The 16,188-nt window shown below is 45.3% G+C and overlaps 1 long non-coding RNA gene across 1 annotated transcript in view; it reads right to left on the reverse strand.

The window, feature by feature from the left end:
- Positions 1–5,708: 5,708 nt before the first annotated feature.
- Positions 5,709–16,188, reverse strand: part of LOC134911725 (uncharacterized) — a 150,890-nt gene continuing 140,410 nt past the window's right edge. Inside the window, exons 4-5 of the long non-coding RNA XR_010176799.1 lie at positions 8,303–8,459; positions 5,709–5,938 (exon numbers count right to left, since the gene is read on the reverse strand). This is a non-coding gene — a long non-coding RNA (uncharacterized LOC134911725). The remainder of the gene's footprint in view (positions 5,939–8,302; positions 8,460–16,188) is intronic.

Here is a 16,188-nt window from a genome sequence, read left to right on the forward strand (position 1 = left end):
AAGCAGTGTATATGGATTTGAGCGTAGTCTCAATCTTGCGGTCTGCCGGTTCTTTCAAAGTGGTAGACCCAGGGACAGGTAAAACCACCTTTTTAGACAATCTAGAAACAGAAGCGTCTACTATAGAAGGGTTTTCCCACTTTTTCCTATCCTCTTCAGGGAAAGGAAAAGCAACCAGAACTCTCTTTGAGATCTGGAATTTTTTCTCTGGGTTTTCCCAGGATTTTTCAAATATTGCGTTGAATTCCCTAGACGCAGGAAAGGTAAGGGAGACTTTCTTATTGTCTGTAAAGAAAGCCTCCTCGACCTGTTCATGTACCTTGTCAGTAATGTGTAAAATATCCCAAATGGCCTCAATCATTAGCTACACCCCTTTAGCAAGGGATGCCTCCCCTCGTAGTATGTCCCCATCACCGTCACCCGTATCAGAGCCGGTATCCGTGTCGACTTGCATTACCTGGGCAAGAGCACGCTTTTGGGGGCATAAACCAGGGGACTTAGATGAGGTGGTGGGAGTTGAATACGACAAAACCTCCACAGATTGTTTTAAAACCTGTGTTTCAGTCTCATAATGAGCTATCCTAGATGAAATCTGGGATATCATACCCTTAATAGAAGCCACCCACTTGGGTTCGGGTTCAGAGGGCTGAGACAGTGTATTGCATTCCTGAGTACATGGAATTGACTCTTCTGGAGAAGATACATACTCTGCAGCACAAGATACAGAGTCCCTAGACATGGTAATGTGAGATATATAGCATACACACGCACACACACACACAGGAAAATGTCAGACACAGTTTCCCCCAAGTACCTTCAGAGAGACAGAGTTATGGAGACAGCCCACACAGTGCCCCAGTAGACAGATATATAATAAATGCCTGGCGCTGACTGTGCAACCTAAATAGACTACTCAGTAATTTGAATAACACTCCCCCCCCCCCCCCCCCCTTCTATAACCCCCTGGTACTGCACAGGACAGCTGGAGTTATGTGGAGGGTCAGCGCTCCCTGTCAGCATTTCTGTAGTGTGAACTGCAGGGAGAAAATGACGCTGGTGAGTGCTAGATCTGTTCTGAGAAGCAGCTCCGCCCCCTAAAATGGCACGTCTTCCTGCACTTCTAGAGATTATACTGGCCTGAGGTAAATGTTGCTAGCAGTAGTACAGTGTCCCTGATAGCTGCTGTGACCAGTGTAAGGGTGTTTGCGCTGGCCAAGGGCGCCCCTCACAGCGCACACTCTGTACCTCTGAGTCCTCTGGAGCACAGCCTTAGCGCTGTGCTCCCACCCTGATGCTGCCCTTCTCACCGGATCCCCGCTTGTCGGGTCACCGGTGTGTCCAACTCACCACCGACGTCTTCTGGCTCTGTTAGGGGGTGGCGGCAGTGCTGTGGGAGCGAGCGGTCGCCTTGGGGGCTTGCGATCGACACCCTCAGGAGCTCAGTGTCCTGTCAGAGGAGCTAGTGGCCATTAACCTCAGAGGGTTGGACACTACTCCCCTCCCTAAGTCCCACGAAGCAGGGAGGCACAGCCTCCCTGTGCCTATAAAAATAAAGAAAACTAGAAAAACTCCTATGGAGCTCCCCTAGCTTTGACCGACTCCTCCGGGCACATTTTCTAAACTGAGTCTGGTAGGAGGGGCATAGAGGGAGGAGCCATCCCACACTATTAAACTCCTAAAGTGTCCATGGCTCCTAGTGGACCCGTCTATACCCCCATTGTACTAATGTGCACCCCAGCATCCTGTAGGACATAAGAGAAAAGGATATTTGCACCAAAATGGCATGTTTAATAGGGATTAGAAACCTCTCTGTAACTCCGTTATTACTATATCCTACTTGCAACTAAATTTAAAAATGACAACTAAGTGAAATTTAAAATCATTATCTATCTATTCTCTTTAAATGGATTCTTAGTTCAGATTAAGAATTATGGGCACTCCATTTGCTAAAATGCCGGAACACTAAGTAATAATGACACATAAACAATATAAATGTGTAATATGTGCACAGGGCCGGTGCTAGGGTTTTTCGGCATCCCCTTGCAATCTATAAATTTGTGCCCTCCCATACTTTACAAAAGGACAGCATGCATTGAAGGCCATGCCCCTTCCTTGTCTCAGGAAAAATTTGCAGGTGCACTATCTCACACTAGCTCAACCTGTAATAACCAATGGCATTTAGCATAATCCTGACCAGGGCTATGAGCTTACCCACCGCACCAAGGTAGCCTCTCATTGGGTAAGTCCCTAACACTAACTATAGGGGTTCAGGTCCGGGGAACAGGACACCCCAAAGCCACCCAGCCAGACAACCCCGGGGCACCGCAAGAGTGATACAAATAAAAAGTTAAAGAGGTAGGAGCAGCTGCTGCTGCATGTGCAAGTAATGTGAGGAGTGAAAGAAAATGATGTGAAAGTGTTACATATATATAAAACAAACTATAAGTGCCATAGTGTATTGAAATAAATTTTAGATTGCGATGACCCGGGGACGTCCAGCCACGGCAGGTACAAGGAGTCCCGCACCCCAGAGAATCCCCCCAATATTGACTATCATAGTACCAAATCAGAGTGCTGGGCTATCTAATTAAAATCAGTGAGGGGTGGGTGGACAGGGTGCTAACTAGGCTGAGGTGTCTCATGCCTTCAGATATATGTATAAATACATAGAATCAGTTACGAAAGGAGGGGGGCCCTAGTTTGCACACTATAATAGCATAATTAAGTAATGAGGTGCTACTCTGCTTGAGACTTGTCTCACAAGGAAGAGACATGGCCACACAATAGTAACCCCATTTCAAATTACACCACACAGAAGCACAATCTTATTTACATTTCACCGCATGAAGTGCCTCTGATTCACATTACACCACATAGTAGTGTCCCTTATTCATATTACAATACACATTAGTGCTCCTTATTCACGCCTGCCCCCATAGCCACATACTGCCTCCATATAATCACACACACTAGCCCCATAGCCGGCCCCCATAGCCACACACACTGCCTTCATAGCCACACACACTGGCCCATAACATGCCTCCATAGCCACACACACTGCCCGCATAGTCTGCTTCTATAGCCGCGCACACTGTCCCTTATCCTGCCCCTGCAGCCACACACACTGCAAAAGTCCATACTCTTCAGCTCCTCCAGGCCAGCTTCCCCCCAAGCCTCAAGTCTACTCCCCTCTACTGTGTGGTGAGGTGAACCAAGAGAAGCCTGCCTGCAGTTACTGCCGTTCATGCCTGGAGTTGCAGAGAGAGCGCCCAGGATGCACTGACAGTGACGTCACCAGCACAGAGCCCCAGACGTGTGGTCCCGGCCCAGCCAGATAGAAGCAGAGCAGATGAGGTTCGGGTGTGTGGCTATGGCCAGCCCATGCCTTGAGCCGCTAGCGATTTCACAGTTCAAGCTGTCTGCGCCACTGCAGTCATACAGTGGGATAGGCACAACAACAGCCACAGCGCACAGTAGCAGGGTAGCAAAGTGGGGAGAGCGCCTCTCCAGCCTGGAGTCTACCTGATTTGCAGATCTTGCTGAGTGGGTTACACTGGCACTGTTTGTGTATCTGAGGTAAAGTAAGATTTATTAATGAAAATGAGAATAGAAACACACATAGGGGAGAATCTAATTAGCCTCAGTAAATTATCGAAGATAATTGATCCCCAGGGGCTTATTCAATTACCACTGATAGCCGAGAGTATTGGGAATTTCTTTTTCACCTGCTCGGAGGCAGTCTAAAAAAATTCCCAGATACAGTAACTGCTCCCAGATAATTTAAGCACTCAGATGAAACCCATGCAAACACAAATTGCACACAAGTATGCCTATAATATACGCATATGACCACAATGCACAAACGCACAAATATGTATTATACTGTATGTCATTCAATTATACTCAAGATCATGTTACATGCATCTAAAAAACATATCCAAAATACGACCATACCTTACACAAGACACTGCTAAAACTCTAATCCACGCTCTCATTATCTCCCTCATTGATTATTGCAATAGTCTCCTAACTGGTCTTCCCAAAACGAGACTCAGTCTCTCACCACTACAATCCATTCTGAATGCAGCGCAAAGGCTTATCTTCCTCGCTAGACGTTCATCGTCTGCAGATCCACTCTGTCAGTCCCTCCATTGGTTACGTGTACTCTACCGCATTCAATATAAAATACTTTTACTCACACACAAGGCCATTAACCAAACTACACCAACGTACATCACTTCGCTTATCACAAAATATCTCCCAACCCGACCTCTTCGCTCTTCACAAGACCTGCGTCTCTCATCCACACTCATTACTCACTCCCACTCACGACTGCAAGACTTTCATCGGGCTGCACCCACTCTGTGGAATGCCCTACCACGCACAATAAGACTCTCCTCTAGTCTCCAAACCTTCAAGCGTTCCCTGAAAACTCACCTCTTTAGGCAAGCGTATCAAATTCCAGAACCGCCCACATAACTTTCATAAACCTTCCTATCAAATTGCATCCACTCTGTACAGACCACACATATCCTCACATGTCTTCTCATTCTATGCAATAGATAGGCATATGTACACAAGGAAAGGTGCTATTTCCCTATAGATTGTAAGCTTGCGAGCAGGGCCTTCCTACCTCTATGACTGTTATCACCCAGTTTGTTATTGTTATTTCAAATTGTAAAGTGCAACGGAATTTGCTGCGCTATATAAGAAACTGTTAATAAATAAATAAATAATATACTATTCAATTGTAATTATTAGTTTTATGTTGCATATTTTGTTTCTATTTCTATCTCTCCTCCCCCTACCACATCCCTTTGGTACTATTGTTTTAGCAACTTTTTCTCAACTATTTCAACATGGTTGTGTCAATGCTACATAATGCTTAACATACAGTATCCTAAACAGAACTCATTACATTAATCCTAGCGTTCCCCCAAAACAAAAACCAACACATTTGCTGGTAAAATGGATTGTGAATTGTAATTGAAATTACTAATACAATTGCAGTGCAAAGTTGTGGTGAAAACGGCTTGCTGGACCCACCTGATTCCTAATTAAAATTAAAGTGACACCTGCAAATACTGGTTGATTTAAGACTCTCTGTACAGAGCTGCATAATTTGGTAGTTCTATGTAAACTGTAATAAACAATACCAAATAAAAATATGCTTGAGCTAGACTGCAAGTACAATGTGATTCTGTTGGCTCATGCCACTGTATTAACTATACTGGAATCCTCGGTTCTATCAAACTGCTCAAAAAAGATGTACAGATTAGAAAGGTGTTTCAGCACAGGTGCCGGCAATCATAAATTAAGAGGGAAGTCCAGGAGCAGTGCATTCTGTCCCTCCTGGAGAGAGTCATGTTGGGAGGTATGATTAAATGTCTTTTCAATCAATGCTTAAAACTGTATACTGTATATATTTAAGGTGTGAAAATAAAAAAGGTGTGCATTTTGTATATAAATAATAGAGGATGGTATTGGGATCCAGTCGCCTGGGATGCCAGGAAGTCAAAACACTGACAGCGTCATCCCAACACTCAGGATTTAGACACCCAAGTGGCAAGTTAACTACCCCTAATCCCCTAACCTTAACCCAATCATTCCTGCAGCCTGACCCTCCCTGGTGGTGCCTAACCCTAACCCCCCCATCCCTGCAGCCTAAACCTAACCCTCCCTCCCCCGCATCATAACCTCAACCTTCCCGCGAGTGCCTAAACCTTACTCCCCACAGCCTAACTCTAACCCTCACGCAGCCTAGACCTAACCTCCCTCCCCCCGAATTATCAGAGTGGAGTCCCAGCCGCCCTCGATTGGGATTCCGGGATTCCAGATTTCGGCATTTCAATCCATGTCGGGATGCTGGCGTCGGCATTATGAGCTGTGACGGGATTCCGACTGCCGGGGTCCCGTACACCGGGATCCTAACCGGATCCTAATAATACAAGTAGAAAAAAACATATATAGTAATATGAGAATATGATAGTAATATTAATTAATTAATAATAATAATAATAATAATAATAATAAATAATTAATTAATTAATATTAATTATTAATATGAGAAATGAATTTGTCAAAAATATACCATTAAATAATTATCCACATTGTAATGCAGCCCATTAATATAAAACCTGTTCACGCCATCTAAAGTAGAAACTTGGCATTGATAGGCCTAAAATGGTTAAAAGAATGAATTGCTAATGGAGCTGATTCTACAGTACGTTGGGAGCAGAACAAAATAAAATAAAAAAACATGTTGCACCGCAGATAGAGCACATATAAAATGTGCAGCGAGGTTTAGATTTGGGAGGTGTGTGTACAAATGCTAATCCAGTGCATCTCAAACTCAGTCCAGGACCCCAAACAGATCACGTTTTCCAGGTCACCTGGCAAGTGCACAGGTGTAGTTATTACTCACTGACACATTTTAAAAGATCCACAGGTGGAGCTACTTATTTCACTTGTGATAATGTCAGGAGACATGGAAAACATGAACTGCTTGGGGTCCTGAGGACCGAGTTTTAGAACCTATGCTCTAATCCAGTGGTTCTCAAACTTGGTCCTCACGACCCCACACAGTTCACGTTTTCCATGTCACCTGGCAGTTGTACTGTGCATCAGGTGTAGTATGTTATGCCAGCGGCCAGGATGCCGACCGCCAGCATGCCGGCAGCTGGGCGAGTGCAAATGAGCCCCTTGCGGGCTACACGCGCCACCATATTTATTTTCCCTCCAGGGGGGTGGTGGACCCCAAGGAGGGAGAATAGTTGTTGGTGTGCGATGTGTCGGGATTCCGGCGCCGATATACTGAGCGCCGGGATCCCAACAGCCGGCAAACTGAATACCACCCCTGTGTATCACCAACTGTCACATTTTACAATCCACAGGTGACCTGCAAACATGAACTGTGTGGGGTCCTGAGGATCGAGTTTGAGAACCTGTGCGGTCTAATCCAAACCACAGTGTAAAAATAAAGTTGTCCTGTATGTGTGGGCTACATGCAAAAGCAGCCAGTATTTACCCTGCATGTGAAAATAATAAATGTATCTGCATCACTTGTATTGCAACATAGATTGTCCAGCTGCAAATTTACTTAACTTTTTTTTTGCTTGGCTGCCATCTCAGAATGAGCCACATTAGCAATCTACTTGTTGCAGCGCAGGGCACTGGTACTTGTTCAGTGTACACTGAGAGAGACTCCAGGGTTGATTCAGAGTTGGGAGCACAGCAAAAAAAAGCAGGTTACTGTAAGTGCACCTGAACAATCTACTGTATGTTGCAATGCTAGTGGAGCAAATACATTTACTTCATTTTTGCACGTTGGATAGGATATGGTATACAGTATTTTGTGGAAGCTCATCATGTCAACATTCACAATGGCAGCATGAGAATGTTGACATGGTCATAATGTCAACATTCATCATGATGACATGGATGAAATGTTGACATAGTGAGAATGTCGACAAAACATCCCTGGTGGTCTAGTGGTAACTTAAATTATGATGTCACCATCAGGCCTCATCTATTTTTGTGGAGCCTTAGTTAGAGGCTATTTATGAAGCAGTAATAAATCCTTTCTCTGGCTTTGTTGACAGAAAAAGGGGTTACCACCGCTTTCGACTGATTTAGAAGAAATCTAACTACAGGAAATCATTGATTTGTTCTGCAGCTGCTCTGTTTTTGCACTTTACCACGTCCCAATAGCTGCCTGACCTCCTTGCTGACAGGCTTAGGCAACCAATGAGCGGTGGAAAACCCCTGCTTAAGTAAGACTGATAACTTGCATACAAAACTACTAAGTTGAAATCAGTGCAATATAAAACGCTTATTTTTGTGATGTCACTGCAATTATTACTAAACAGACCCCTTAGTATTAGATTATGCAGAATTGCCCTATATACTGTACTTTATTATATACTCTATTTGTAAGCAGGGCCGGTGCTAGGGTGTCTGGAGCCTCCCTGCAAACTAAAAATTTGCGCCCTCTCTCCCATACTTAATAAAGGGACAGCATACGCTGAAGGCGCGTGTCGCAAAAAGTGGTGTGGTCTCACAAGACGAGCCCCAAGCCGGCGCAGCTGCGCTGTCATACTGCTAACGGGTGCAGCAGCTGCCGACAGCAACAGTGCACACAGCAGAGTAGCAGAGCAGGGAGAGCGCCTCTCCTGGACAGCGCCTCCCTGCTTTGCAGACTCTGCTGAGTGGGTAGCACCGGGCCTGTTTGTAAGTGTAGGTCTGTGTGCTACCTGAAATTAACTTTTTGTGGAAGACCAGTGGAACTTTCTTCAGCATATACCTTTAAACTGCAGAGGATGAGTCCTACTAGTACTGTACTGTACTTCAAAGCGATGGGGGCATACAAAGAAAAAACTTCTCACCAGCCCATGCAACCATCAGGAAGTGCGGACAACCAGGAGAGATGATCAAGAATCGCAGTCGATGTGGTCATTTTTCTATAAAAAAAAATAATAATAATAAAGATACAAGTACAAATTATTATAGTAATTACAGCAATGAGAAAAGAAATTGCAGATGTACAGTATTTTCATTACTACAGCTGCTCCAAACAAAACACTCTAAATGCTAAATATACTGTTACGTAAATTTTTTTTATGTTTTAGATGTTTTAATAGAGCATTGTTCAGCTCTGCCAAAGTAGTTAATATTTTGGATTAAGTTCAAAGCTGAAAAGACATTTTCAAGTGGTGTTTTTCTACTAAGTTTAATGCTTAAGTGAAAGAAAGCTCCAAGCTAATATGATCAAATGTTGTACCTCAGTTCTTTTCCACTATGTCACCTGGCACTTGCCTCATACAACACTTCTTTTATCATGTTGAAATCACTGACTGTTCTTTGGAAGGAGATGCATGATATGATACATGATAGCTGTGAATAGTTGTATAAAGAAACATATCCTTATCTATGGGAATTAGCAGGGACAAACACAGTGGAGGCCATTCCGAATTGATCGCTCGCTAGCAGTTTTTAGCAGCCGTGCAAACGCATTGTCGCCGCCCACCGGGGAGTGTATTTTCGCTTTGCAGTAGTGCGAACGCCTGTGCAGCAGAGCGCCTGCAAACACATTTTGTGCAAAACAAGACCAGCCCTGGACTTACTTTTCGTGTGCGCTGATTCTAATGTTGGAGGGACGGCTTTTGACGTCACACACCCGCCCAGCGTTCGCCCAGCCACGCCTGCATTTTCCCTGGCATGCCTGCGTTTTTTCCAAACACTTCCAGAAAACAATCAGTTGACACCCAGAAACGCCCCCTTCCTGTCAATCTTCTTGCGGCCGCCAGTGCGAATGAAAACGTCGCTAGGACCTGTGCAAAATCACAATTGTCTTTGTACCCATACGTCGCGTGTGCGCATTGCGGTGCATACGCATGCGCAGAAATGCCGATTTTTAGCTTGATCGCTGCGCTGCAAACAACGGCAGCTAGCGATCAACTCAGAATGACCCCCGGTATTTCTAGAGGTGGTTCCACAAATGCTTCATTTCACAGCGAATGTGGCCAGCCCATGAAGCCCATAACTAGCACTTAACCAGCTGCCTGCCTCACACAAAGGGGGTCATCCTGACCCGTTCGCTCGCTGCTGTTTTTTGCAGCCAAGCGAACGTGTCTCTACTGTGCATGTGCCGGCACCGTAGTGCGCCGGCGCATGCCAGACAGCCGAAGGCCGTTGCAGGGCTGCGATCGCCTCTGCCTGATTGACAGGCAGAGGCGATCGCTGGGCGGGAGGGGGCGGAACGGCTGCGTTTGGCCGCTGTTTCGTAGGCACGGTGATGTCACGCAGGCGTGGCCGGACCGAACGGGGGGCAGGCCTGACGTCACACGCAGCCACTGCGGGCCGGTGAGCGAGGAGTAGCTCCCGGCCAGCAAGCTAAAGCTGCGCTGGCCGGGAGCTACTCTTGAACTGCAAAGGCATCGCACAGCGGCGATGCCTTTGCACTTCAACAGTAGCTCCCGGCCAGCGTAGCTTTAGCGTGTGATGCCTTTGCACTTCTGCGGTGGGGGTCGGCACTGACATGCGGGGTGGGCTAGCCCTGTGCAGGGTGTCCCCCCGCATGTCAGTGTGAATGATCGTAGCTGTGCTAAATTTAACACAGCTACGATCAACTCGGAATGACCCCCAAAGTGCAGTGTATGTAATACATCAGACATATACAGTGCCAGCGATTACAGTAAGCTGCTAGATGCAGCAGTAGGGCCAGGCTTCATGAGCTGTATGTTTTTGTGCATTTTTCCCAGATGTGAGCCCCATTCCGCAATCCAAGTCCTCCACTCTGCGGAGCAATGGTGCAGGTTTGGAAGTCTGGGGGAGCGGTAGAAGAAGTTAGCAACTGCCCTGGACATATATGTACATATTGGTCTTCTTATACACTGGATAGTGTACATTATACTTTATTATTAATGGGATGTAGTTACGATCCCAGCGGTCAGCATGCCGGCACCAGGATCCCGCCTGCCAGAATGCCGAGGGCTATTCCCACTCTTGGGTGTCCACACCACCTATAGAGAGGGAATAGAACCTGTGGCGAGCACAGCAAGGCACCGTACCCCCAGCGTAGAAAATGCAGGAAGCTTCGTTTCTAGATATAATTTCTGATACATTTTTTAAGATTCCCAGACGGTACTTGGTATATCGTTTGTGATACTGAGGAGATCTGAAAAATATGCAGCTCTAATAAAATTAAATCCACTGTACTATTGCTATTGTGGTCATGGTTTGTGATGGGAAGTGGGTTTCCAGGCAACTAGAACCCCCCCCCCCCACCTGTGCTTGCCTATGATTAGAGATGTATTTTAATAACAATCTAATCCACTGTAGAGTCCATTTTACTGCATACCTTCCCACACCGGAGATAACAATATACTTTACAGTTGTTACACTTGCTTATACAATACTGACAGCTTCCATTTTTAATTTCTAAACCTTTCTTGTTCTAAACTTTAACTGTATTGACTTTTGAATATGATCTTTTATTGAGATTTCTCTCTTCATGAGGCCCAACACCAGCATCATGTAATAGGCAATCAATACAATATGAATCCATCATACATGTTGGTTTGTGGAATAATATCAGTTTATACAGTACTTACTTCTTATACTAAAATAAGTGTTTACCTATGCAATTCTAAAAAGCCATTGCAGCATGATATTATTGGTTATTATTTCTACAATCTATATTTTACTAGCTCACAGCAACTATCTGTAATTTTAAAGCATAGTTGTTAATTACTGATGGCCTATTACTGATGGCCTAACTCTGCTTACTATATCTTTCAATTTAAATGATTGACTACAGCATTTGCTTTGTTTAATTATCTCTAAATCCTATACACAACACAAACAAATCACTTAAACCTTTCTATGACCTTCTTACAGATATTCTGCTGACTTAAAAAAAAACAGAATAAAATATAAGGTATTCAAAATTCATATTGCGGTCATTATATATCATATCACTTTTAAGACAGTATTGTTCAAAGTCCGGTGACAGCACCGACACTGAGTAAAAGGGGCAGCATGTACCTGTGAAATTCAGTTTTTGACCTTATAAGACAGACTGAAAACGTCTGGCACCTGTCACTCATGTAACAAAGCTCCAGCTCCAGTGGGATGATTAAAACAGGAGGAGTTATCAGTGAAGGAGGAGCCATGGGGTCATAAGATCGCAGCGCCTCCTATCAGGCTGCATGTCTATGGGTGGTATTCAAATGATATATCACGCCCAATCTTCTTTCTTAAGTGATCCCCGTTATTGCGCATAACGTGCCCATAGTAATCAGATTTAGCTGAGTAAAGGGTTGGGAGTCCTGGCTACCCCGGGGTTAGGAAGATTAAATGATTATACCACACCCATCAGCAGAAACAGAACAGGTGTGAAAGGGGGTGAAATTGAATACCGCCCTAAGAGTCCATTCTCTATTGTTCAGGAGCTTAGGAAGAGCAGCAGACTGCTATACACCACTCGTTCCAATCACCAATGCAATAATGCAATGTCAGGCCTGTCAAGGTAAAAACATGCCATGACCCAAGACATTAGTATTAGTTTCTTTAGTCCCACTGTTCAGTGCCACAGAGTCTGTTACAGGGGCGCCGGCCACTGCAGGAGTAGGTATGTGGTCGGGTACATGTATAAGAGGGAAGGGGTGGAAGCCAGAATTCTATTAGCATTCTAGTTAGAGATGTGCACCGGAAATTTTTCAGGTTTTGTGTTTTGGTTTTGGATTCGGTTCCGCGGCCGTGTTTTGGATTCGGACGCGTTTTGGCAAAACCTCCCTGAAAATTTTTTGTCGGATTCGGGTGTGTTTTGGATTCGGGTTTTTTTTTTACAAAAAACCCTCAAAAACAGCTTAAATCATAGAATTTGGGGGTAATTTTGATCCCATAGTATTATTAACCTCAATAACCATAATTTCCACTCATTTCCAGTCTACTCTGAACACCTCACACCTCACAATATTATTTTTAGTCCTAAAATTTGCACCGAGGTCGCTGGATGACTAAGCTAAGCGACCCAAGTGGGCGGCACAAACACCTGGCCCATCTAGGAGTGGCACTGCAGTGTCAGGCAGAATGACACTTAAAAAAATTAGCCCCAAACATCACATGATGCAGAGATAAATAAATTTTAAAAAAAGAGGTGCAAGATGGAATTGTCCTTGGGCCCTCCCACCCACCCTTATGTTGTATAAACAGGACATGCACACTTTAACAAACCCATCATTTCAGCCACAGGGTCTGCCACATGACTGTGGCTGAAATGACTGGTTGGTTTGGGCCCCCACCAAAAAAGAAGCAATCAATCTCTCCTTGCACAAACTGGCTCTACAGGGGCAAGATGTCCACCTCTTCCTTATCGTCCGATTCCTCACCCCTTTCACTGTGTACATCCCCCTCCTCACAGAGTATTAATTTGTCCCCACTGGAATCCACCATCTCAGGTCCCTGTGTACTTTCTGGAGGCAATTGCTGGTGAATGTCTCCACGGAGGAATTGATTTTAATTCATTTTGATGAACATCATCTTCTCCACATTTTCTGGAAGTAACCTTGTACGCCGATTGCTGACAAGGTGACCGGCTGCACTAAACACTCTTTCGGAGTACACACTGGAGGGAGGGGGGGCAACTTAGGTAAAATAAAGCCAGTTTCTGCAAGGGCCTCCAAATTACCTCTTTTTCCTGCCAGTATACGTACGGACTGTCTGACGTGCCTTCTTGGATGCTGTCACTCATATAATCCTCCACCATTCTTTCAATGGTGACAGAATCATATGCAGTGACAGTAGATGACATGTCAGTAATCGTTGGCAGGACCACATGTCCGTGGTTAAGTGGACATTTGGTAATACTGCATTTTTTAGGACACTGGTGACTCTTTTTCTGACGTCTGTGTACATTCTTGGTATCGCCTGCCTAGAGAAGTGGAACCTAGATGGTATTTGGTACCGGGGACACACTACCTCAAGCAATTCTCTAATTCCCTTTGAATTAACTGTGGATAACAGACACACGTTTAACACCAACACAGCTACCAAGGCCTGAGTCATCCGCTTTGCAGCAGGATGACTGCTGTGATATTTCATCTTCCTCGCAAAGGACTGTTGGACAGTCAATTGCTTACTGGAAGTAGTACAAGTGGTCTTCCGACTTCCCCTCTGGGATGACAATCGACTCCCAGCAGCAACAACAGCAGCGCCAGCAGCAGTAGGCATTACACTCAAAGATCTATCGGAGGAATGCCAGTTAGGAGAGGACTCGTCAGACTTGCCAGTTGCCAGTGACATGGCCTGCAGGACTATTGGTGTTCCTGTCTAAGGAGGAAATTGACACTGAGGGAGTTGGTGGTGTGGTTTGCAGGAGCTTGGGTACAAGAGGAAGGGATTTAGTTGTCAGTGGACTGCTTCCGTTGTCACCCAAAGTTTTTGAACTTGTCAATGACTTCTGATAAATGCGCACCAGGTGACGTATAAGGGAAGATGTTCCTAGGTGGTTAATGTCCTTACCCCTACTTATTACAGCTTGACAAAGACAACACACAGCTTGACACCTGTTGTCAGCATTTCTGTTAAAATAATTAAAAAACCGAAGAGGTGATTTTTTTTTGTAATTTGACCAGGCATGTCAATGGCCATATTCATCTCACAGACAACAGGTGTCTCCCCGGGTGCCTGACTTAAACAAACCACCTCACCATCAGAATCCTCCTTGTCAATTTCCTCCTCAGCGCCAGCAACACCCATATCCTCATCCTGGTGTACTTCAACAGTGACATCTTCAATTTGACTATCAGGAACTGGACTGTGGGTGCTCCTTCTAGCACTTGCAGGGGGCGTGCAAATGGTGGAAGGCGCCACCTCTTCCCGTCCAGTGTTGGGAAGGTCAGGCATCGCAACCGACACAATTGGACTCTCCTTGGGGATTTGTTATTTAGAAGAACGCACAGTTCTTTGCTGTGCTTTTGCCATCTTAACTCTTTTCAGTTTTCTAGCGGGAGGATGAGTGCTTCCATCCTCAGGTGAAGCTGAACCACTTGAAGCTGAACCACTCAGGTGAAGCTGAACCACTTGATCATAGGCCAGGGCTTCAGCCGTTCCTTGCCACTCCGTGTCGTAAATGGCATATTGGCAAGTTTTCGCTTCTCCTCAGACGCTTTTAATTTAGATTTTTGGGTCATTTTACTGAACTTTAGTTTTTTTTTATTTTACATGCTCTCTACTATGACATTGGGCATCGGCCTTGGCAGACGACGTTGATGGCATTTCATCGTCTCGGCCATGACTAGTGGCAGCAGCTTCAGCATGAGGTGGAAGTGGATCTTGATCTTTCCCTGTTTTAACCTCCACATTTTTGTTCTCCATTTATCAATGTGTGGAATTATATGCCAGTAATATATCAATAGCAATTGCCTACTGTACTGTACTATATGTATACTGCTGGTCACCAAAATGCTGCACTGTCCTACTATATACTGCTCACAATAATGCAGCACAGAGATAGTATACTTGACACAGAGCTGCAAGGTACAGCAATGGCCTACTGTACTGTACTATATGTATACTGCTGGTCCCTATACTGCGATTAGTCGCTTACTGCGCATGCACAAGGTTCGCAGAGCGCATGCGCTTAGTTATTTTACACAAAAGTTAGATATTTTACTCACAGCATAACAAAGCTTTTTCATCGCTGTGCTGATCGTAGTGTGATTGACAGGAGGTGGGTGTTTCTGGGCGGAAACTGGCCGTTTTATGGAAGTGTGCGGGAAAACGCAGGCGTTCGAGTTGCAAAACGCAGGAGTGGCTGTAGAAACGGAGGAGTGGTTGGGCAAACGCTGGGTGTGTTTGTGACGTCAAACCAGGAACGAAAAGGACTGAGCTGGTCGCAATGGCTGAGTAAGTCTGGAGCTACTCAGAAACTGCTAAGAATTTTCTATTCGCAATTCTGCTAATCTTTCGTTCGCACTTCTGCTAAGGTAAGATACACTCCTAGAGGGCGGTGGCTTAGCGTGTGCAATGCTGCTAAAAGCAGCTAGAGAGCGAACAACTCGGAATCACCCCCTATATGTATACTGCTGGTCACCAAAATGCTGCACTGTCCTACTATATACTGCTCACAATAATGCAGCACAGAGATAGTATACTTGACACAGAGCTGCAAGATACAGCAATAGCCTACTGTACTGTACTATACGTATTCTGCTGGTCACCAAAATGCTGCACTGTCCTACTATATACTGCTCACAATAATGCAGCACAGAGATAGTATACTTGACACAGAGCTGCAAGATACAGCAATGGCCTACTGCATACTTGCCGACACTCCTGTATTCTGCGGGAGGCTCCCGTTTCGCCGTCCAGTCTCACGCTCCCCTGGAAAGCCTACCCAATGCCCCGGATTCCTTCAGCCCCGCTGAAATCCGGACTGCGTATGCTTCGCACCGCTGGCAGTTTAGTTAGCCGCACTGATCAGAGCATACTAGAGCATTGTGTTGGCAGCGGCAGCAACGGATCCCTCTCCCGGTACTCCCAGCACATTCGAGAGCCACTGTCAGTTGGGAGGGGGAATGAGGTGGGAAGTGACCTGTCGCAGGAAGATTGAGGCTGCTGGGAGCTTGTCGGAGAAGCTGGAGAAAAAGTGCCCGGTCCGATGGTGAGTGACTGTGATTCTACGCA

This window comes from Pseudophryne corroboree, chromosome 4 (genome assembly GCF_028390025.1).
Source record: "Pseudophryne corroboree isolate aPseCor3 chromosome 4, aPseCor3.hap2, whole genome shotgun sequence".
Taxonomy (NCBI): domain Eukaryota; kingdom Metazoa; phylum Chordata; class Amphibia; order Anura; family Myobatrachidae; genus Pseudophryne; species Pseudophryne corroboree.